Source organism: Eriocheir sinensis, chromosome 12, assembly GCF_024679095.1.
Source record: "Eriocheir sinensis breed Jianghai 21 chromosome 12, ASM2467909v1, whole genome shotgun sequence".
Lineage (NCBI taxonomy): Eukaryota > Metazoa > Arthropoda > Malacostraca > Decapoda > Varunidae > Eriocheir > Eriocheir sinensis.
The window spans coordinates 12,292,603-12,314,708 of NC_066520.1; positions in this window are offsets into that span (position 1 = coordinate 12,292,603).

Below are 22,106 nucleotides of genomic sequence, written 5' to 3' on the forward strand. Positions count from 1 at the left end.
CTGTGGGGTCGTGACTCCGAGTTAACCTGCAACAGTAGATGAAAACGAGAAAAAGACGAAAAAAATGGCAAAATGGATGAGAAAAGGATATGAAGCACCACAGAACGCCCGCGTCATATTTTATTTTTATGTAATTTTCAGGATTTTTTTTATATATTTTTTATTTGTGTATGTGGCCAAGGGAGTGATGAGGCCCATAGAGAGTAAGTTCACCATGCAGGGAGAGAGAAGAGTCCCTTTAGTTTGTTATTTTAAGGGTTAAAGTGAAGCTGCAAGTCGGCTCCACTTTATTCCTTTTACCCATAATGCACACACACACACACACACACACACACACACACACACACACACACACACACACACACACACACCCCGCTCTGCGACATACAATACGCCAATATTAAACTTTCATATCCCTTGAGGCGTTTGTAGTAATCCGAGTTTATATTTGACAAAAGCGAGTGTTTTGATACCAAAGAATCATGTTTGAATATGTATTGTATCCGCGTCTTCCTTGAGGGCTAGAGATGACTTGTAAATAAGCTTTTTTAGACTCGAAAGCTTCAGTATATAATGTGCGCGTGGCAGCAGCAACACATTCATCAACCTCAAACCGACGCCGCCGTCGCCGTCGCCCCCGCCGCCGTTCTGTCAAATTATTGTTATTTTTGTGCAAAACTTGAGGACGCGCGAGTATAAATTCTAAACTTGGAATTGTTAAGGCTTAATGCCTGGTCCTGCATACTGAATAAGAAAACTCGTAGCCCGCTATAAAGCGAGTAATTTTTGCGTAGTCTCCCTGAATTGCACTGCAGAAATATATGCATACACGGCATTCACCACCACGAACTGCGACGCCCCGGGCACACGCTGCTATGTAAATCCAGCAGGTCACGCCAGGCCTTACACAAACTGCCAAATCACGCTGCTGTTTGATGTGCTGGAGGGCGGCATAGCAGGCGGGGCGGGGCGGTGCATCGGCTGACCCCACGCAGAGGGTGTGGCCAAGGGACTAAGGCCAGAGGGATTATGGGGCCACACTCCTGCTGGGGATCTCGGTAAGTCCCTTTCCTCCCATGCGGCAAGGACTGTGTGTGTGTGTGTGTGTGTGTGTGTGTGTGTGTGTGTGTGTGTGCATCGCCGGGAGCAGTAGAAGTACTATGGCCGCAGCAACAAACAATAATAAATGCGTACAAACCAAAATAATCAAAGCTTTTATTTATTTATTTATTTTCAAGTTTCATCACAAATCAGATGGAGAAAACATATCATATTGTAGCTCATGAGCCCCCCTAACATAAACGGAAAGTGCCATTCATTCCAGTTCAATGTTTAGTTTGGAAGGATGCTTTTATGATAAACTCTTTCAGTTGATAATAATCCGTTTTTATTGACATTCATTCGGTCATTTCTCCCGCAAACGGAACTATTAATATTGCATGCAGGAGCTGCGGGAGTTACCGTCAACTCGTCCTTTGTCTGGGAAATACAATGTTCAGGCGAGCCGGCGGTGGGGAAATCGTGAACAAGTCAGCAGTTATGTTGTTGAGAGAGAGAGAGAGAGAGAGAGAGAGAGAGAGAGAGAGAGAGAGAGAGAGAGAGAGAGAGAGAGAGAGAGAGAGAGAGAGAGAGAGAGAGAGAGAGAGAGAGAGAGAGGTCAAGGATTAGAGGGTAAGAAACTAACTAGTATATTCACTTTCAGCCCCACGTATGACGTTCTCGGGTAATCGGCGGTGCTACATGGATTGGCCGCTCGGCTCCCCGCCAATGGAGCGTGAGAGATTAAATGTAATTACTTAAGTGCAAACAGGAACGAGAGCACTCAATTTACCAAAAGGCGAGGCATTGTACCCGCGAGCTACCAAGGCAAGAATAAGAACTCTTCACCTTAATGAACAGCTCCAGGGAGTGTAAAAGCGCGCGGTTTTTTTCCCCCTTTTTTTTTTTTTCATTTTCATTGTGATCGAGAGCGAGTGGAAGGTTGATGCTGATGGAGGTCCCGGAATTGTGTGACCGACGATTGAGATTGCAGGACGAGAGAGCGATGACTGTGTTGTAAGAGCAGAATACACATTTTATATTAAACTTAGCTTTTACCCCCTCTATTTACTGTGAACAGGAACTAATTGAGAGCCTATAAAATGTTTGTTAGTATTGGCACAATTGATATGAGTAGGACAGTAATGAATCTCTCTCTCTCTCTCTCTCTCTCTCTCTCTCTCTCTCTCATATTGAAAAAAAAAAAGTTATTTGAGTCTTAACAGTGAGCACATCTAGCCAAAGCGTGTAAAGTACAGCACATTCAGGGTGTGAGTGATAATTTTCTAGAGTTAATTAATGATTGGAGTCGCGGGAAGGCTTGGTATATATATATATATATATATATATATATATATATATATATATATATATATATATGTCTATCTATCTATCTATCTATCTATCTATATCTATATCTATATCTATATCTATCTATCTATCTATATCTATATATCTATATCTATATCTATCTATCTATCTATCTATCTATCTATCTATCTATCTATCTATATCTATATCTATATCTAAAATGTTATATGAGCCTTAATCAGTGAGTACCTCGGACCATGGAGTGTACAGTGCAACACATTCAGGGTGTGGGTGATGATTTTCTAAAGTTATATATACGTTTGGAGTCGCGGTAAGGCCTGGTTGTTCGTTGCCGCAGAGATGTCATGACGTATGTTAGCGCGGGCATTGTCAAGGAGACTAAGTAGCACAGGTGAACCAAGTAGCACTGACGGAGACAGAGTTAACTACAGAAGGTGCAGAGATGGGGCGGTGAGTTTGATCCGCACCCGATAGGTGGCTCTGCCCCGATCCGGTGACGTCACGAGCAGCAGCATCGATTTTGTAAACAGCCGCCGAGACGAGCCGAGCCAGTCGTCGTATGGCCGTGGTGGTGCGAGCGTCTGTGTGCCGTGCTCGTGTGGCCCAGTGTTTCCACCATGACGTGATGTGAGCGTTACTTTCTTCCCCAAGCCAATACCGCTAGACCCTGTGTTGTGAAGCCCTTGCTCGCGTCGGGAGGAGAGAAGGAGGGAGAACTCATCCCGGGCCATGAAACTGGGTGAGGGAGACAGCGGTGTGGGGACCCGGGCTTCTTCCCCCTCCTCGCTCGTGCCTCACCATCACTCCCGCATCTTTGTTGACCGCAGGCTTTGGTGAACACGTCTTCCGCCGCACCCAGCCCCAGCGCCATGGAGGGTGCATGCTGAGGAGGACACACCACGCCGAAGAAGGCCCTGAGCGAGTGGCGTGACAGCCAGACTCCCAAGCCGCCCCGTGCCGCGGGTTGCTGCTGCTCGGAGTTCACTCACCACGTTCCATGATACATACTGGTCGATTGTTAGCAAGTGTCTTGATAGGTCGCGCAAACGTGCTGCAGGAGCGAGTGTGTGTGTGCGTGTACAGCCCTGAGTGATGCCTTAGTGCCATGCCGGGTCCGAGTGGAACAGCTTAACAAGTGCCATAAGTATACAAGTCATAGCAGCAGTCACCACCCACCGAGCCTCTAGTCAGCCCCAGCGGTGAGTGGGTCGCCCTCCCTCGGCAAGTGTCTGGGAGGAGGCGTGCGTGCTGGGCCTTCACCACTGCCAGCACGGCGTGGCGGCTATCTTGTGACCTGACATCTGACAACAACGATATACAAGTGCTGTTATACCTGTGAGCCAAGGAGGAGTACACTCAAGTGTTCGAGGGCGAGGAAGAGAGGAAGCGTGCAGCGGCAGCAACATGAGGATGACCACGCTGCCTTCGGTTGTGTGGGCAGCGGTGGTGGCCGGGCTGGCCCTGGCCGCCCACGCTGCCTGGCACGATAGCATCATGCCCAAGAGAACCGTCAAATTAGGTGAGTACTGTCCTCAGCCCTTGACAGGTGGTATGTGGAGGCACGTCAGGCGTCGGATCAGGCGGTACAGTTTTATACTATGGGACGGAGGAATGTGTCTTGTGGGTGGTGTTGTGGCTGAAAGGAAGAGGGGGGGGGGGGAGGGGAGGGGTGGCTCACCAGCCGGGCTTAGTGGAGGAGGTTATAGAGAAAATTTAATGTTGCTAATGATCCTCACCAATTTCCGGTGTGAGACTGTAGGGAGTCGTGATTAATTGCATTACCTGTTATCCACTCCTAGGACGCGACTAACTGATTTCGTCTTGGTGGCCTGGTACGGCTCTGCAATGTGTGTGTGTGCGCGCGCGCTGATACCACGCATGTAAATATTTTAAGCACGTGCAAGATGTTTAGGATCCAGGAGTTTATAAGAACATAAGAATGTAAGGAGTCTGCAAGAGGCCGGTTGGCCTATACAAGGCTGCTCCTGTTATCCTAACCCCACCTTACCTCACTATCCATGAATTTATCCAACCTCTTCTTGAAAGTATCTATGGTATTGACACAACATGACTGCCAAGCTTGTTCCATTCATCCACCACTCTATTGGTGAACCAGTTCTTGCCTATGTCTTTGCTGAATCTGAAGTTGTTTAACTTAAAACCATTGCTACGTGTCCTACCTGTATCTTTTACTACCAAAATCCTATTGACATCCTCTTTATTAAAGGCTTTCATCCATTTATAGGCTTCGATAATTTAACTTGGTCTAGTATCTTGCCTGCTTGCCCACTGAACGCGACGTGGTCGGTGGAGTGGCAGCCCTTGCAGCATCACCAACACCAGCGCCATCCCGGCAACAAAACGTGCGCTCTAGAGGTGCATGTCGAACCAATCATTTATATATATATATATATATATATATATATATATATATATATATATATATATATATATATATATATATATATATGTGTGTGTGTGTGTGTGTGTGTGTTTGTATCTACGTATGTATGTATCTACGTATGTATGTATGTTTGTGTGTGTGTGTGTGTGTGTGTGTGTGTGTGTCGCTGCCTTTTATTTCTCTGCATTAAATTTACAATCAGCTTGCTCCTTTTTGACCTTAACCTCGTTTTGTCTATTATTTCAAAGTTTCCATGTCGGTGTCATCCTTGCCGACTTGTCTTCTCTGCGGTCGGGCCTCGTGGCGGGGCAAGGGGCGGGCGGCGGGCAGCAGCGGTGGTGGGGCGTTCTGGGGACAACAAACCTGTACTCCAACTTATTTTTATCCACTTTTTTTTTTCCTCCGAGGGGAAGTGGTTTTAGTTGAGAGCGAACGCGTGCCTGTCAGTCTGGTTCTGAGCAGGTTCTTTATCTTACATAGTAACTGACACTTTGCATCTAATTTTATCATTCTTCCCTTTTGCTCTTCTACTTTATCTCATTATGCACACACCTGTATCATCAATGTTGTTGATATTAATGATTGTAATGTAAATTATAATTTAGTCCAAAAATCTATTTTATAAACAAAATTAATAAAATAGTTAAATGTTTGCAATGTATTAAACATACTCCTTACGATTGTAAATGCAGGCAGCTATGAAAGTAAAAAAAGGAGAGGAGGGCCATGATGATAATGACAAGAATATTAGTGAGACCGCGATCCTCCGCCAAGATTCCAAGCGCTTGAATCCTTGTCTTTCCTATAAACTCTAATTTTGCAATTTGATTACCAGTACATAGTCTCTCTCTCTCTCTCTCTCTCTCTCTCTCTCTCTCTCTCTCTCTCTCTCTCTCTCTTAGATTTTATCGGAAAGAGGCCGGACCACCCCTGCAGCAGGAAACCAAGCACTCATGGTCTGGGCCGGACCTCCCATGCCCTCCTTTGCCAGCTGGAAGTACTCGTACTGTGGGCCGGACCACCTCCCAGCCGCATCGGTGCCCTCTGGAACCACGCATGGTCTGGGCTCAAAGCACAGGCGGGTTTTTCCACATGGCCGCCCTAAGTCATTCAGTCAGTCAGTTTTAATCCGTTATTCGACGTTATTCAGTCAGTTTTTATCGAAGTTATCCAGAAAAAATGTTGTGGGTTCTTTCTCGATCTATGCAACACTTTTCCATTGGGTTTCGTGAAATGGCCTCGGAGTTTCTTTTGCATAGCCTAATCCTAATAAGAATCAAACATTCAGACAGAGAAACCTAGCGAAAACATAGCCTTCTTCAACTCTGTTGCTTAGAGTAATTATGCCACTACTACTGTTACATCTACAATTATGAGCATGAATCTCCCACATTAGGCCCTAGCTGCTGCTGCTTACTATTATCACCACTACCACAAAAATCACCCCAATAATTTTAGTGCTACAACAGCAGCAACTACTACTACTACTACAGTACTACTATTTATGTTGCTGTTGCTGCTTTTGCTATTTGCTCAATGATAGTTCTATGTGTGTGTGTGTGTGTGTGTGTGTGTGTGTGTAGACGTTATACCTCTAGTACCTTGATTATATGCTATCAGTTTAAAATGTTGACAAAAAAGATTCGACACATCATAAAACATGGTTATGCTAGAAACTTTCCTGCATACACCAGTGTCTTGTGTTTGTCGCAAGTCTTCTCTGAGCCCCCGAGGCTGTGTCAGCATCTGCACGCCGTGCCCTCGCCAGGTGGGTTGTAGCTCACTGTTGGCCTCACTCAACGTGCGGTCCTGCGGTGAGGCGATTGCGGCAGAAAAAAAATAACGTGGAATGGTTATTAGACCTTGATACTTCTCTCAAGTGCGATTGTGACTAAACCTCCTTGATTGTGACAGAGCTATTCTTCCTTGCAATCTTGTTTTCTTATTTTATTCTTATATAAGTAAAGGTGTTAGTTGAATTTGAGTGTAATATTGATGCAGCGGCTGCCAGGAAGACTAAACACGTGTATCCGGGGTTTAATATCAGCAAACAATACCAGAACGGGCAGCCGGCAGCGTCCGTACCGCAGCCCACACGGCGCGGGGCTACACGACTCTTAAATAATTGCAGCCATACAGACCCTACCTGGAGGCGCTGTTCGTATTGTATTGAATAGGCTGATGCTGCAGTGTGTGTGTGTGTGTGTGTGTGTGTGTGTGTGTGTTATCTGGTGTGGTGTCATCTGCCATTCACGTATCCTAAGACAGCCCATCCTGATTGCGCATGCGCGGGCTTTGTTTACAAACAGAGGGTGGATGAATTTCGGACGGTACCGTGTCTTTTGTCGATTGCCTATTGTGATCCGTCCCACCTAAGTTTTTTTTTTTAAGTTATTGATGACGTATGTTTTGAATTTGAAAATTACTTTAAATATGAAAGTTTCTTCCTGCACCCCTTGTTTGTCAGTAAATGTGATAAAAGAGATAAAGCCGGTATATGTGATAAAAGAGATAACCTACACCCCTTGTATGTCAGTAAATGTGATAAATGTGATAACCTGCACCCCTTGTACTATGTCAGTAAATGTGATAACCTGCACCCCTTGTACTATGTCAGTAAATGTGATAAATGTGATAACCTACACCCCTTGTACTATGTCAGTAAATGTGATAAATGTGATAACCTACACCCCTTGTATGTCAGTAAATGTGATAAATGTGATAACCTGCACCCCTTGTACTATGTCAGTAAATGTGATAAATGTGATAACCTACACCCCTTGTATGTCAGTAAATGTGATAAATGTGATAACCTCCACCCCTTGTACTATGTCAGTAAATGTGATAACCTGCACCCCTTGCATGTCAGTAAATGTGATAAATGTGATAACCTGCACCCCTCGTATATAATTTATGTATGTCAGTAAATGTGATAAAAGAGATAACCTGCACCCCTTGTATGTCAGTAAATGTGATAAAAGAGATAACCTACACCCCTTGTATGTCAGTAAATGTGATAAAAGAGATAACCTGCACCCCTTGTATGTCAGTAAATGTGATAAAAGAGATAACCTGCACCCCTTGTATGTCAGTAAATGTGATAAAAGAGATAACCTGCACCCCTTGTATGTCAGTAAATGTGATAAAAGAGATAACCTGCACCCCTTGTATGTCAGTAAATGTGATAAAAGAGATAACCTGCACCCCTTGTATGTCAGTAAATGTGATAAAAGAGATAACCTGCACCCCTTGTATGTCAGTAAATGTGATAAAAGAGATAACCTACACCCCTTGTATGTTTTCCCGCCATCTTGCCTGGACAAACTACGATATCAACACTTTGCAAACATCGGGTACCGCGTATGCACAGATCAGGATGGGATGTCTTAGGATACGTGGATGGCATATGACACCACACCGGGATTGATGGCAGTACTTTGGAGGGTCCTTTGCTCTACCAACTGCTGGTGAGACGAGGCAAGCATTTGATCGGATTATTTGCACACACTCCAAAATGTGGAGTATCGAAACTAAGATCTTGGGATTAGATTTTCGTTTGATTGCTGCGTGAAGCCAGAGTTTGTGGGATAGCGAGCCAAGGATTAAAGGAGAGGTTGGTCAGGTAAGGTTAGCCAAGGACGGAGCTCAAGTGGCACGAAATGAGTACCCCAAGGGAACCGCGGGCAGGTGGAGGTAAGATAGGCGTGTGAGGTGTCTGGGGCTCTGGGCTACTGCGACCAGCAAGGTGGACCACATATGACCAAAGAGATGGAGCCTTCTACATACGCCATATTTGACGCTTATTATAATTAATCCATTATCGTGGTCCACATGGTCATGAAACCTTTGGATTATAATATTTCGGTAACCGGATCAACTGATAAAGGTGATGTTTGTGTCTCTACCTCTTTTCTGACAAATAATAATTTAAAAGCAACAATACTGACCATTTGTTATTACATTTTGGGATACACATTATGAAATTCCTTCCAAAATTGCATGCACCATATAAGTAATTTAAGCTCCGTCCAGTCATCTGATAAGGTCCGTGGCGAGGTTCAGATCTCAAGCACCGATGATCCCCTCTGGGTCTGTCGTGGGTCCGGTGGCTCGGGGCCGCTGCTTTGGCCTTTGTGGGGCAAACATCTTCCTCTTTGATGCTCTTGTGCGATACCATCTCTTTTGCACAGCTCGTCCCCGATATTGTGATGGTGTGTGTGTGTGTGTGTGTGTGTGTGTGTGTGTGTGTGTGTGTGTGTGTGTGTGTGTGTGTCATTCTTTGTTTCTGTGATGTTAGTTGTTCTTTTCATCTTTTACCTCCTCCTACTCCTCTAAGAAATGCGTGTGTGTGTGTGTGTGTGTGTGTGTGTGTGAAAGAGAGAGAGTGAGGGAGAGGGAGAGAGGGGAGTGGTGCCCCGGGGAGTGCCATCGTTCCCGGGGTAGTGTCCTCGCCCCGACGTCTGCCAGGGCGGCGACACACGGCAGGTGATGTAAACATTTCGCCCAATTAAGTGCAGTGGTGGGCCAGCCTTACCTTAAAGGTGACCCCCTTGCCCTGCCTCGCCCGCCTCCAGGGACACCATTCGCAACGCTGGGGAGTGAGTGCCTGAGGGTGAGTGGCCCCAAACCGAAGTGCTGCCACCCTCCCCTTGCACTCCACGCACACTCCACCGTTTCTAGGGCAGTGTTGAGGCGCCACTCCATACGTGACTCACACTGCTAATCAGGCGTTCGTTTCCTGCCGTTTATATCTGTTTTTCCTCCTCTGGTCTTACTGGTGGTGGTGGTGTTGGGGTACTGTGTTCGTTAGTGTGTGTGTGTGTGTGTGTGTGTGTGTGTGTGTGTGTGTGTAGGGAGATATTGGGGAGTTGCAAGAGTTGTAGGATTGAAAGGAGAATTTATGATGATTACTTTGCTCTTGCTCGTGTATTTTCATCCTCGATTGCCTTGATAACTTCTTCCTCTTTTTTCTTCTTCTTTTTCTTCCTCTTCTTTTTTCTTCTTCTTCGTCGTCGTTGTCCTTTATCCTCTCCTTTGTCGTTCCTGTTTCTTCTCTGGCATTGTTTTCGTGTCCGTCTCTCCTCCTCCTCCTCTATCCCTCCTCCTCCTCCTCCTCCCCCTCCTCCGTGTATTGATCCTAGTGTGGCTGTACATTTTTCTCCCCTCTCTCTAGTGTCTTTTTCTCTTTCCTGTTTCCGTCAAATAAATTTTTCTTATCGCCATTCGTATTTTTTGTCATTTCCAATTTTTATTTCGGTTGCTTGTCCAAGTTTATTGTTTTTTCTTTCTTTCCCGTTCTCGATGTTATCTCATTGGCCGACCCCCTTGTCACATTTCTTTATTTCTACATTTCTGCATCGGATTTTCTTTTTCAGTTTTTTTTTCGCCTCGCCGCTCGCATATCTGGCTCCCTCTTTTTTTTATATTTCCTCGTTTTTTTTGCTCGTTTTTTGAATTGTATCGAAGGAGTAATATGCCGAGTGGAGTTTCAATATATATGTTTGTTTATTTGTTTGTGTAGATAGATAGAGAGAGAGAGAGAGAGAGAGAGAGAGAGAGAGAGAGAGAGAGAGAGAGAGTTTGTTATTGTGGGATGCTATGAGGCAAGACTTCCCCTCCCCCACATTCCCTTCCCTTCCCTCCCCTTCCTCTTTCCCAGAATAACGAACCTCTTCTCCCCATCAACGACGAAGGGTCATGGCCATGGCTTCCTCCTCCTCCTCCTCCTCCTTAATACATGCGAGGATCCTATCATGATACGTTTCAAGGACTTGTGCAGTGTGTCATGACGTTTCTCTCTCTCTCTCTCTCTCTCTCTCTCTCTCTCTCTCTCTCTCTCTCTCTCTCTCTCTCTCTCTCTCTCTCCTAATGAAACTCAGCAATTTCCATCCCAATTGCTTTCTTTTACACTGTGTGTGTGTGTGTGTGTGTGTGTGTGTGTGTGTGTGTGTGTGTGTGTGTGTGAGAGAGAGAGAGAGAGAGAGAGAGAGAGAGAGAGAGAGAGAGAGAGAGAGAGAGAGAGAGACGATAGCGGTAATGTTAAGTCAGTCAGTCAACCAGCCAGTCAGCTAGTTAGTCAGTCACCCAGTCAGTCAGCTAGCTACTCAGTCAGTTAGCCAGCCAGTCAGTCAGCCAGCGAGCCAGCCCGCCAGTCAGTGAGTCAGCCCACCAACTAGTCAGTTAGTCAACCAATCAGCCAGTTAGTCAGTCAATCAGATAGCCAGTCAGCCGGTCAGTCTCAGTTAGCCAACCAGCCAGCCTCCCAGTCAGTCAGCCATCCATCCATCCAGCCAGCTAGTCAGCCCGCTAGCCAGCCCCGTCCCTCCCGTCCCCCCCTGGTGGCGGGTCCAGGCGGGAGCGCGCGCCGCCTCAGGACGCGCCGCCGGGCTGCTCGGCTCGTTATGAAATACTCGAAGGGTTAATGAGCGTTTGGTATTGTTAACAGGGTGCCTTTTATTGTCGTTGTAATTACAGAGCCATTATTACTTTTTATTATTCAAATGGGCGACGATTATTTTCATTATCCCCCTCGATTTCTCATTTTCTGTATCTCTTTATTTATGTATGTATGTATGTATGTGTGTATGTATGTGTGGTATCTATATATTCATCTCTATATCGGTCAAGTACCTATGTATGTTTACCTTGATGTCGATACTCTTCGATCAAACTCACATCACCCCCCTCAGCCTTGATCCTGTGTGCGTGTGTGTGTGTGTGTGTGTGTGTGTGTGTGTGTGTCGCGGCCATGACTCACGTGTCTTGATGGCGGGAATAATTCATCTTCGCGCAACTATAATACTGGCAGAACAAAGCGTAGTCCACACCACTCATTCTGTCTTCACTTTCCCTTTTATCTTGTTTTTCTTCTTCTATGCAGTTCTTTTTCAAATTTTCCTCCTCCATCTTCTTCACTTTCCCCTTTCATCTCTTGATCTTCTTTCTCTACTCTTTCTTCTTCTTCTTCTTCTTCACTCCATTCTTCTTCCTATATGAACTTCAAATTTTTTTTCTCCTTACAATTGATTTTTTTCTTCTTTATCAAACCAATCAGCAAATATATAGAAGAATCTCAAACAAGTGGTATTAGGAGAGAGAGAGAGAGAGAGAGAGAGAGAGAGAGAGAGAGAGAGAGAGAGAGAGGGGCAACATGAAAACGAATACACACAAAGACAGAAAGATTGCACACACGGGCCAGAAGGAATATTTGATTCTGACAGGACGGACGAGCTGCCTGCCCCGCCCTGCCTTCCCTCCCTCACCCTGCTCTCTTCTTTCCCTTCCCTCCCTTACCCTTTCCTCTTTCCCTTTCCTCCCTTCCCTCCCTTTCCCTTATCTAACTTCCCTATCTCCCTCTTCCCTCTCTCTCTACACCTGTCCTTCCCTTCTCTTATCTTTCCTTTCATTCTCATTCATCTTAACTGCACTTAGATTCGTAAATTCATCCTCTTATGTGATTTCCGAATACGTATTTCTCTCTCTCTCTCTCTCTCTCTCTCTCTCTCTCTCTCTCTCTCTCTCTCTCTCTCTCTCTCTCTCTCTCTCTCTCCAACACTCACAAAAAAACTTCTTTCGCTCGTTCAAACCACCTTCATCCTCCTCCTCCTCCTTCTCCTCCCCCCTCCCCCCACCACAGCTGCCCCTGCCCCGGGTGTCACGTGATGCCTCGGCGGGAGAATCCTCCGTGTTTTACAAAGTTCTGCTCAACTTCCTCGGAGCGTCGCCGAGGCCTCTAATTGGCACCTTAAGAGGGTCCAGGTGTGTGTGTGTGTGTGTGTGTGTGTGTGTGTGTGTGTGTGTGTGTGTGTGTGTGTGTGTGTGTTGGGGGGTAGATGGTTGCAAGTTTAGGTACGTATGTATGTATGTATGTAGGTAGAGAGAGAGAGAGAGAGAGAGAGAGAGAGAGAGAGAGAGAGAGAGAGTAGCTATCCAGGTATGCAGAGGAATTATATTCTGCATGTCGGTCTTCCTATCCCGAGGCTTAGGTGTTGCGCATGATGATTGTGTGTGTGTGTGTGTGTGTGTGTGTGTGTGTGTGTGTGTGTGTGTGTGTGTGTGTTTGTATAGTTATCGTCTGCCCGCCCTACCCTTGCTTTCTTCTCTATTCTTTTATCCCTGTCTACATGTGAATCGCTCTATTTATATTACTAATGAATGCATGAATTTGTATATTTATTCACGTACATGTAATAAATCTGTGAATGGCGGCTTCGTTTCGGCCCCCCCCCCAAAAAAAAAAAATTATTGTTTCCCTTATGCTTGGAGTGTAATTTCATGCATCACGTGAAAACTTTGAGTCATTGTAACAAGCCCAAAAGACCACGGCACGCTGATGAGGGCAAACCCGCGGTGTGTGTAACGTATGGTAATGGAAGTAAGGGCGCGGCTCCAATCGAGGGCCACTATCAATATTTACGCGCTTTATTTAGTAATTGTCACACCTGCACAACTTATGGGCAGGGAAAGACCGTCACTCAGAGCTCCGGAAGGGGGACTAAGGGAAGGGGCTGTGGTGAGGGTGGTGTGGGATGTTGGTGGTGCTGAGTGAATATGGAAGTGGGTTGGGAGGAGGCAGGAACAGTAGGAATGGAGGAGAGCTGAAAGAGTGGGATCGAAGGAAGGGAGGGAGGGAGTGAAGGGAGTGGAGAAGAGGGCGTAGGGTATGAGTGGCGTAGCTAGGGGAATGAGTGGAATGGAGGGAGGGAGTGAAGGAAGTGCAGAAGAGGGCGTAGGGTATGAGAGACGTAGCTAGGGGAATGGAGGAAGGGAGGGAGGGAGCGAAGGAGCCGAAGAGGGCGTAGGGTATGAGAGGCGTAGCTTGGGGAATGAGTGGAAGGGAGGGAGTGAGTGAAGGAGCCGAAGAGGGCGTAGGGTATAAGAGGCGTAGCTAGGGGAATGAGAGGATTGAAGGGAGGGAGGGAGGGAGTGAAGGAAGTGGAGGGCGTAGGGTATGAGAATCGTGGCTAAGGGAATGAGTGGAAGGGAGGGAGGGAGTGAATGAAGTGGAGGGCGTAGGGTATGAGAATCGTGGCTAAGGGAATGAGTGGAAGGGAGGGAGGGAGTGGATGAAGTGGAGGGCGTAGGGTATGAGAATAGTGGCGCAGGGCATGCGTGGAAGGAGGAGGAGTGAATGAAGTGGAGGGCGTAGGGTATGAGAATCGTGGCTAAGGGAATGAGTGGAAGGGAGGGAGGGAGTGAAGGAAGTGGAGGGCGTAGGGTATGAGAATCGTGGCTAAGGGAATGAGTGGAATGGGGGAAGGTTGATTGAGTGAGACAGAAGGAAGGGAAGTTACAAAGATGGCGTAGAGATTCGTTAAGATCTAGACCCACTTTACTTGGGATATGTGTAGGTAATGTTTTGGGTACTCATTTGTAGACACTTTAGACATTTTTTTTTTTTTTACAGCAGAGGAGACAGTGCAAGGCGTAAAAAAGGAGAAAACAATGATGAAAAAAAAAAGCCCCCTACTTACTGCAGTTAACTCGTTGCGAAGAAAACTGTTAACTGTTAATGCCTCGCTAACCTAACTTGGAAGGTGGTAATAAAAACACAGTGAGATAGTTTCGTTTCTTTATAGGCTACTAGCAATCTTGATGAGAAGTCGATCCAGAAACACGCACACAGACATAGTTACGCACACATATACCCAAACACCCCAACCCCATCACACACAGTTACCCACACATACATCTATACATACACAAACACCTCCTACCACACCCACCACACCCACACACCTCCCAATCCTTTTATACAATCCATAACACAGATATAGTTACGCACACATATACCCAAACACCCCAACCCCCTCACACACACAGTTACCCACACATACATCTATACATACACAAAAACCTCAACTAACCCACCACACCCACACACCTCCCAAGCCTTTTATACAATCCATAACACAGATATAGTTACGCACACATATACCCAAACACCCCAACCCCATCACACACAGTTACCCACACATACATCTATACATACACAAACACCTCAACTAACCCACCACACCCACACACCTCCCAAGCCTTTTAATGCATCTCCCCGCCTCTGCAAGTTCCATCCATCGCCGGGCGGATGTTGGCAAAAATGTATTCAGTTTTTGATAGCGTGTAGTTTTCTTTTCGGGCGTGTTAGTTTCCCCCACTTTTATTCGTTGCTTCCGCGCGCCGTTCATCTCCCTCCTGGCTGGAATTTATCGCCTCTCTTGTTTGCATAGTTTTCTTCAAAGAGTGAAAGCTTGGCCTCCTCCTCCTCCCCCACCCCCCTCCGTGGTGTTTGTTGTTACTAGTCTCCCGCATTCAATCTCAGTTTATCTTCCCATTGTTTGTGTGGCTTTATTTTTACATGTTTTTTGGTGTGTGTGTGTGTGTGTGTGTGTGTGTGTGTGTGTGTGTGTGTGTGTGTGTGTGTGTGTGTGTGTGTGTGTGTTTCTTTCCTCTGGTCTTGTATACGCCGGTCTTTATCCTGCGCTCTCCACCATTATCACCACCATCATTTTCTTCCCCCCTCCATAATCACCACCACCTCCACCACCACCATCCCATCTCTTTCCACACACACACAGCCATGCACTAGTTCCAGCAGCATCACCACCTTCATTTTCTCCCCTCCCCCTCCTCCACCTTCGTTTCCACAATCACCTCCACCACCACCACCAGTCCACCACCCCTTCCCTTTACTCACCCCCTCCACTTTCCCTACAATATGCGCATGTAATGTTTGGGTGCACTCTTTCTCTTCCACTACAACCTCCTCCCCTTCCTTCCCCCTCTTCGTCCTCCTCCTCCACTACCCGTTTCCCTCTTTCCTTCTCTAATTTCCTTCACCATCACCACGACCATCTCCGTATCTCTTCTCTCCCTCCACTCCTACCTCTCTGCCCCTTTAATTTCCTCCTCCACTTCCCATTTTCCTTTTCCCTTCTCTAATTCCCTTCATTACCATCACCAGCATCCATGTCTCTCCCCTCCCTCCTCCACTTTTACCTCCCTTCCCTTTACTTTCCTCCATTACTACCCATTTTCCTCTTCCCTTCTCTAATTCCCTTCACCATTACCTCCATCACCAGCATCCATGTCTCTCCCCTCCCTCCTCCACTTTCATCTCCCTCCCCTTTACTTTCTTCCACCCCTACTCATGTACCCCTTCCCTTTCCTAATTCCCTTTACCATTATCATCAGCATCTGTGTTTTTTTCTCTCCCTCCCTGCCCCTTCACTTTTCTCCACCACCACCACCATGCCCACCCCTCCCCTTCCACCTTCCTCTCAGCCTCACCACATGCCCGTCCACACAGGCACTCTCAGCCGTATATCTCCAGGTGTAATCAACAACGCATTAACGTCATACCTGAATATCTACCTGGGGAGAGGGGGAAGGGGTGTCATGAGATTCGGGGTTTGTGGGGAGTAAGACCACAAGAAGTTCCCCATCTTAGCCTCCCCTCTTCCTCTCTTTCCTCCTTCCCCCATCCCTTCATTTAGCATTCTTCCTTCCCTATTCATTTCTCCTCCCATAAAAATACTACAGCTCACGTATCTCACCCCCATTCCTTAATTTCCCACGTATCTCTCCATCTCCCCCCATTCAGGTACCTCCCATTTCATTCACCCCTCAATCCTACCTCCTCACCTCCCATCATATTTCTCAGCCCCATCCCCTAATACTGAACCTTTTTGTATCAGTCCCCATGTATATTTTTATCTCCCTCATCCAGGTTTGTCTCATTCCTTCATCCCTCAGTCGTCCTCCTTCATCCCCCTCCCTACCATCACGACCTCTCAGCCTCACCACCAAATACTGAACCTTCTGCATCAGCCCCATTCCTTTCCTTCTTCCCCATCCAGTTTCCTCCCCTTCCATTCATCCCTCACTCCTCCCACCTCACCTCCTACGATACTGAACCTTCTATATCAACCCTTTTCCTCAGTCCACCATCCAGTTTTCTCCTTTTTCATCCATCCCTCAATTCAGACTCCATCTTCCATCTCCCTCTCCGTACCACCACCACCACCAACAGCCTCCACCACTTTTCAGCCTTCCCCCCTCTCCCCCCTAACATACTACACCTCCACGTGAAATACAGCTGCTGGGACAGTTTTAAAATTTACTCTGGACACAGCCGTAAATCTAACAAGTTATCACATATTTTATACCCTCCTCCTCCTCCTCCTCTGCCTCCTGGTTCCTTTCCGATTCTTCCATTTCCACTGCCTCCTCAATCAGCTGTTCTTGTTTTTTGTTATTTTCTTCATCTTTTTTTAATTTTTTTTCTTCTTCTTTTTTATTTCCACTGCCTCCTCAATCAGCTGTTCTTGTTTTTGTTATTTTTGTCTTCTTCTTCTTCTTCTTCTTCTTCTTCTTCTTCTTCTTCTTCTTCTTCTTCTTCCTCGTCTACCTCCTCTTTCTCATCCGTTGCTTCTTTCTCCCCATTTTCCTTTCATTACCTCGTTCTGTTCTTCTGATGACCACTTATTCCTGTTTTCCCTTCCTCCTGTTCATCTTCTCATTACCTCCTCCTCTTCCTCCACCTCCTCCTCCTTCACTACCACCTCTTCCTACTCCTTATCCATCGCCTCAGCCTCCTTTTCCTCCCCTTTTCCACATCACTACAGCACATCTCCTCCTCCTCCTCCTCCTCCTCCTCCTCCCTCGAAGTTGTCCCGGCCCGTCCGCTTTCAAGTTTAGCCATATTTCGTGCGAGAGAGATCGTGTGGGGTGGGGTGGGGGGGAGGAGGAAGAGGAGGAGGAGGAGGAGGAGGAAGAAAGTTGAGGCAGAGCAAGTGACGTAATCCTCTCTTGGGTGATTCTTCAATATTTTCCTTCCGGTTCTCTCAAGCTCTTTGGAGGAGGAGGAGGAGGAGGAGGGAGACTTCTTATTTAATTCTCGCTTCGTTTTTCGTTATCATTAGTTCGTGTGTGTGTGTGTGTGTGTGTGTGTGTGTGTGTGTGTGTGTGTGTGTGTGTGTGTGTGTGTGTGTGTGTGTGTGTGTGTGTTGGTCTAAATTCCTTTCTCATTCGGTTAGTTTTTTTTCTTTGCCTTCCACTTCTCTTATTTTTTTGTCTGTCTATTACCATCTTTCTTGTCCCTTCCCCTCCCTCCCCTATTCTCTCTCTCTCTCTCTCTCTCTCTCTCTCTCTCTCTCTCTCTCTCTCTCTCTCTCTCTCTCTCTCTCTCTCTCTCTCTCTGTACTCCCCCCAGGCCGCCGCCATCGTGGTATTGATTAACTCTGTAATGGTCTCGAGCCCAGGGTCGTGGGGTTTGTTAGCCGCCTCTCTACCATACTACCATGCCATCTACCATACTACCATAGCTTCTATTGTACCTTCCCTTCTATAGGTCGCTCACCACACTATACCTACCACTATACCTACCTATCATACCTTACCTACTATACCTTCTGCTGGATGATACCATACTACCATGCCTCTACCATACCCCATTCCATATATTCTACTGTACCTTGTATAGTTTGTCTGTCACCCTATACTATCTACCTACCATACCTCCTGTTGGACTCTACCATACTTCCATAGCCTTCATCAAACCTTCCCTTCCATACTTTGAAATATACCATGTAAGTCTCCCTACCATACCAGACCAGACCATGCCTTACTGTTTCTACCTTACTACCATTGTTTCTACCACAGATAGATAGGTAGAGGGAGATCTTCATTAGCCACATTCAAATACAGAAAACAAAAAAAGAAACTACAAACAATTATGTCTTCAACGTCTATCCCAACGCAGCTGCAACCCTTTTCTTATCCTTGCTAACCCCCCCCCCACACCCTTCATCCCCCCCCCACTCACACACAACCTCCCCCCCCATCCTACCTACCTACTCCCCCCCTCCAGCATAACACAGTCCCGTATACCAAGTTAATCCCAGTCCGTTGTCCTCCCCCCCCCTGCCTCTTACCTCCTCCCCCCCTCCGCCAGTCCGATGTCCCAGCCCCCCTGCCCCCTACCTCCTCCCCCCCTCCGCCACAGGCCTATATACCCACTCCGCTCTCCGCCCCTGCACAAACTAACAACCCGTATCTAATCCCTTGCCAGCCCTCACTTAGTCATGCTCCCCTGCTTCTCACCCTGCCACGCTCACCCTCCCTCCCTGCTAACACCTTCACACCATTGCTCCCTTGCTCCTGTCTCCCTTGTTTTCCTCTACTTCCTCCTAGGGTGGTTTATTTTTGTATGCTTCTCTCCCTTCGTGCTCCCTCCCACTCTGCCTCCCTGCCTCGTCTTTAGTCCTATTCTCCTGCTCTCTCTCTCTCTCTCTCTCTCTCTCTCTCTCTCTCTCTCTCTCTCTCGTCAGCGCCTGCCTTCTTCTCATTCAGCCCATTTCCCTTCTCCCTCTGCTCCCTGCTTCCCGCTGTGACACGTGCAGGGATGGCGGGAGGGGCGAGGAGGGGATGGGGAAAATGGGCTCCTTCAACACACACACACACACACACACACACACATGGACCCACGCCCCTGCTACTTTGGCCTTGTGGTTGGTTCCAGGAGGAGGAGGAGGAGGAGCATTTTTAGTTGTTTGTCTTTGTCTTGTGTGGCTATGGAGGAAGGGACGGAGGTGTATCCTGACAGTCCCCTCCTCCTCCTCCTCCTCCTCCTCCTCCTTTAAACACCCTCCTCTTTGTTCTTCATCTACTTCTCCTCCTTAATCTCCTCCTCCGTCTTCTAAACGTCCTCATCCTTCTTCTTCATCTACTTCATAATCCTCTCCTCCTCCTTCCCCTCTTCCATGTATGACTATGATGAGAGAGAGAGAGAGAGAGAGAGAGAGAGAGAGAGAGAGAATGGGAAGGAAGATGGAGGGAGGGTAGGAAGGAAATGGCCCCCCCTTCCCCCCATGCCACCTGCCCCTCGACCAGCCCTCCGCCGGCCATTCGACCTTCCAGAGTCTGCGGGCCAGCTCGTCCGTGACCGCCAAGGACGGTGTGCTCGCCTCCAGCTGCTCCTCCTCCTCCTCCTCCTCCTCGTCTCTGCTCGTGCCGCTTTTTATATGTTTTCTTCTATCACTACCTCACTTTCCTCTTCCTCCTCCTCCTTCTATTATCTCCTTTTCGCCTTTTCTGTCCTCCTTTTCTTGCCCCTGCTCCTTCCCTTTTCCTTCCATCGCCGTGTTCCCCTCTCTTCCTTTCCACTCCACTTTCTTCTAATTTGCTTCCTTCCCTCCTTCCTTTCCTCTTCCTTCCATCGCCGTGTTCCCCTCTCTTCCTTTCCTTCTTCCTTTCCACTCCAGTTTCTTCTAATTTGCTTCCTTCCCTCCCCTCTTCATCTTCACCCCTTCCCTCTCCTTTGATCAGATCCCTTCCTTCCTTCTCCCTTTCCTTCCGCTACTCCCTGCATCACCCTTCTCCCTTTTCTCCTCCTACCCGTGTGTCCCTTCCCTTCCTTCCCCTCTCCTCCTTCCCATTAAACACCTCATCATTTTCCTCTCCCCTTTCTCATTGCTCACCCCACCACCTTCCTCTCTACTCCTTCCCATTTTTCACTTCCTCCCCACCTCCTCCCCATTGCCAGTTGCTCACCTCCCCACGACCTCCCGCTCTTCCCCATCCCGTTGCTTACCTCCACCTCACTAACTTCTCTCCCCTTCCCGTTGAACTCACCTCTTCCTCATCACCCTTCCCCTCTCCCCCTTCCCGTACTTCACCTCCCCACTCCCTCCCCCTTTTCCCTTGCCAGATGATCAGCTCCTCCGTGCGTTCCCTCCTCCCTGCCCTCGCCCTCATCGTCCCTCGCTCCCTCGCGCCCTTTCATCCGTCCGCCTCCCGCCCGCTCACTTGCACCGCCCGGCTGCCACTTAGTGATATTCAGCTCCTCGGCCGCGCATTCCACCACACTTAACGGGCGGGAGGTGGAGCGAGGACGAGGTGGTGGAGTTCAGGACAAGGAGGAGGAGGAGGTGAAGTTCAGGAGGAGGAGAAGGAGGCGCAGCAGGCAAGGGTTATACGTCACCTTCAGTTTAACATGGAAGATAAGGAAGGATGTTAAGTCGAAGGTCCAAGCTCTCGGGAACAATGGACTGGCTGGCTGCTTAGGTCCTGCCCCCTCCTCCTCCTCCTCCTCGCAGCAGCAGCCAGCCACTAGCCAGCCAAAGCTAGTCACTAACCAGTCAGCCAGCGGACCCTCTTTGCCCTCCTCCTCCTCCTCCTAGTCCTCCTTCTCCTCCTCATCTCCCTCCTATCCCAGTCCTTAAAGTCATCTCCCAGCTGCCCAGACTCAGCATCATTCCTTCTTCTCTCTCCCTCAGGCATTAGTCAGTCAGGCAGCCTCTCTACCCCTCAGTCAGTCAGTCAGTCATTAGGTTCATCAGTCACACTCCCATCAGTCAATTAATCGTTTAGTTTCCATATTCATCCTCCATTTAATAAGTTCTATGTATGCAGGTTTTAATTATTCAGTTAGTCCTTGTCAGTCAGTCTCCAAATATATCCTCTATTCAGACAGTTAGTCGGTTAATTAGTCAGTCAGTCAGTCAGTAAATCCGTTAGTTAGCGTATATTCTCCTTCCTCTCAGTCAGTCAGTCGCCTAAGTTTTGTACAAGTGTGTTAGTCAGTCAGTCAGTCAGTCAGTCAATCTTTACTCTTCTCAGTTAACCAGTTCCCTTTTTCTCAGTCAGTTAATAGGCCATTCAGTCAGTCAGTCAACCTCCACTCTTCTCAGTTAACCAGCTCCCCTCTCCTCAGTCAGTTAATTAGCCACTCATTCAGTCAGTTAGTCAGTCAGTTAATCAGTTTTCCTTTCTTTAGTCAGTCAGTTGATCAGCCATTCCAGTTCCTCTCTCCTCAGTCAGTTAATAAGCCACTCAGTCAGTCAGTCAACCTTCACTCTTCTCAGTTAAGCATCTCCCCTCTCCTCAGTCAGTTAATAAGCCAGTCAGTCAGTCAGTCAACCTTCACTCTTCTCAGTTAACCATCTCCCCTCTCCTCAGTCAGTTAATAAGCCAGTCAGTCAGTCAGTCAGTTAATCACTTGGATCGATGCGGAATCTGAATAAGCCTTCCTCCACTATTCCCCCCCTCCCTCTCCCCCTCCCCTTCCTCCCCCCCCTTCCACCGACACCAACACACTCTTAATGCCTTGAACTCAACCTTGCATCACCTCCCTCCCTCCCTCCCGCCCCCTCTCTCTCTCTCTTCCTCTCCTCTGTTTCTCCTCTTCTCCTCCTCCCTCTCACCCTCTCTCCTCCCATAACCCAAGGTCCCGTTTCATCCTTTGCGCTCTCTCTCTCTCTCTCTCTCTCTCTCTCTCTCTCTCTCTCTCTCTCTCTCTCTCTCAGGGCATCACCCCCGTACACAAACACCCTCT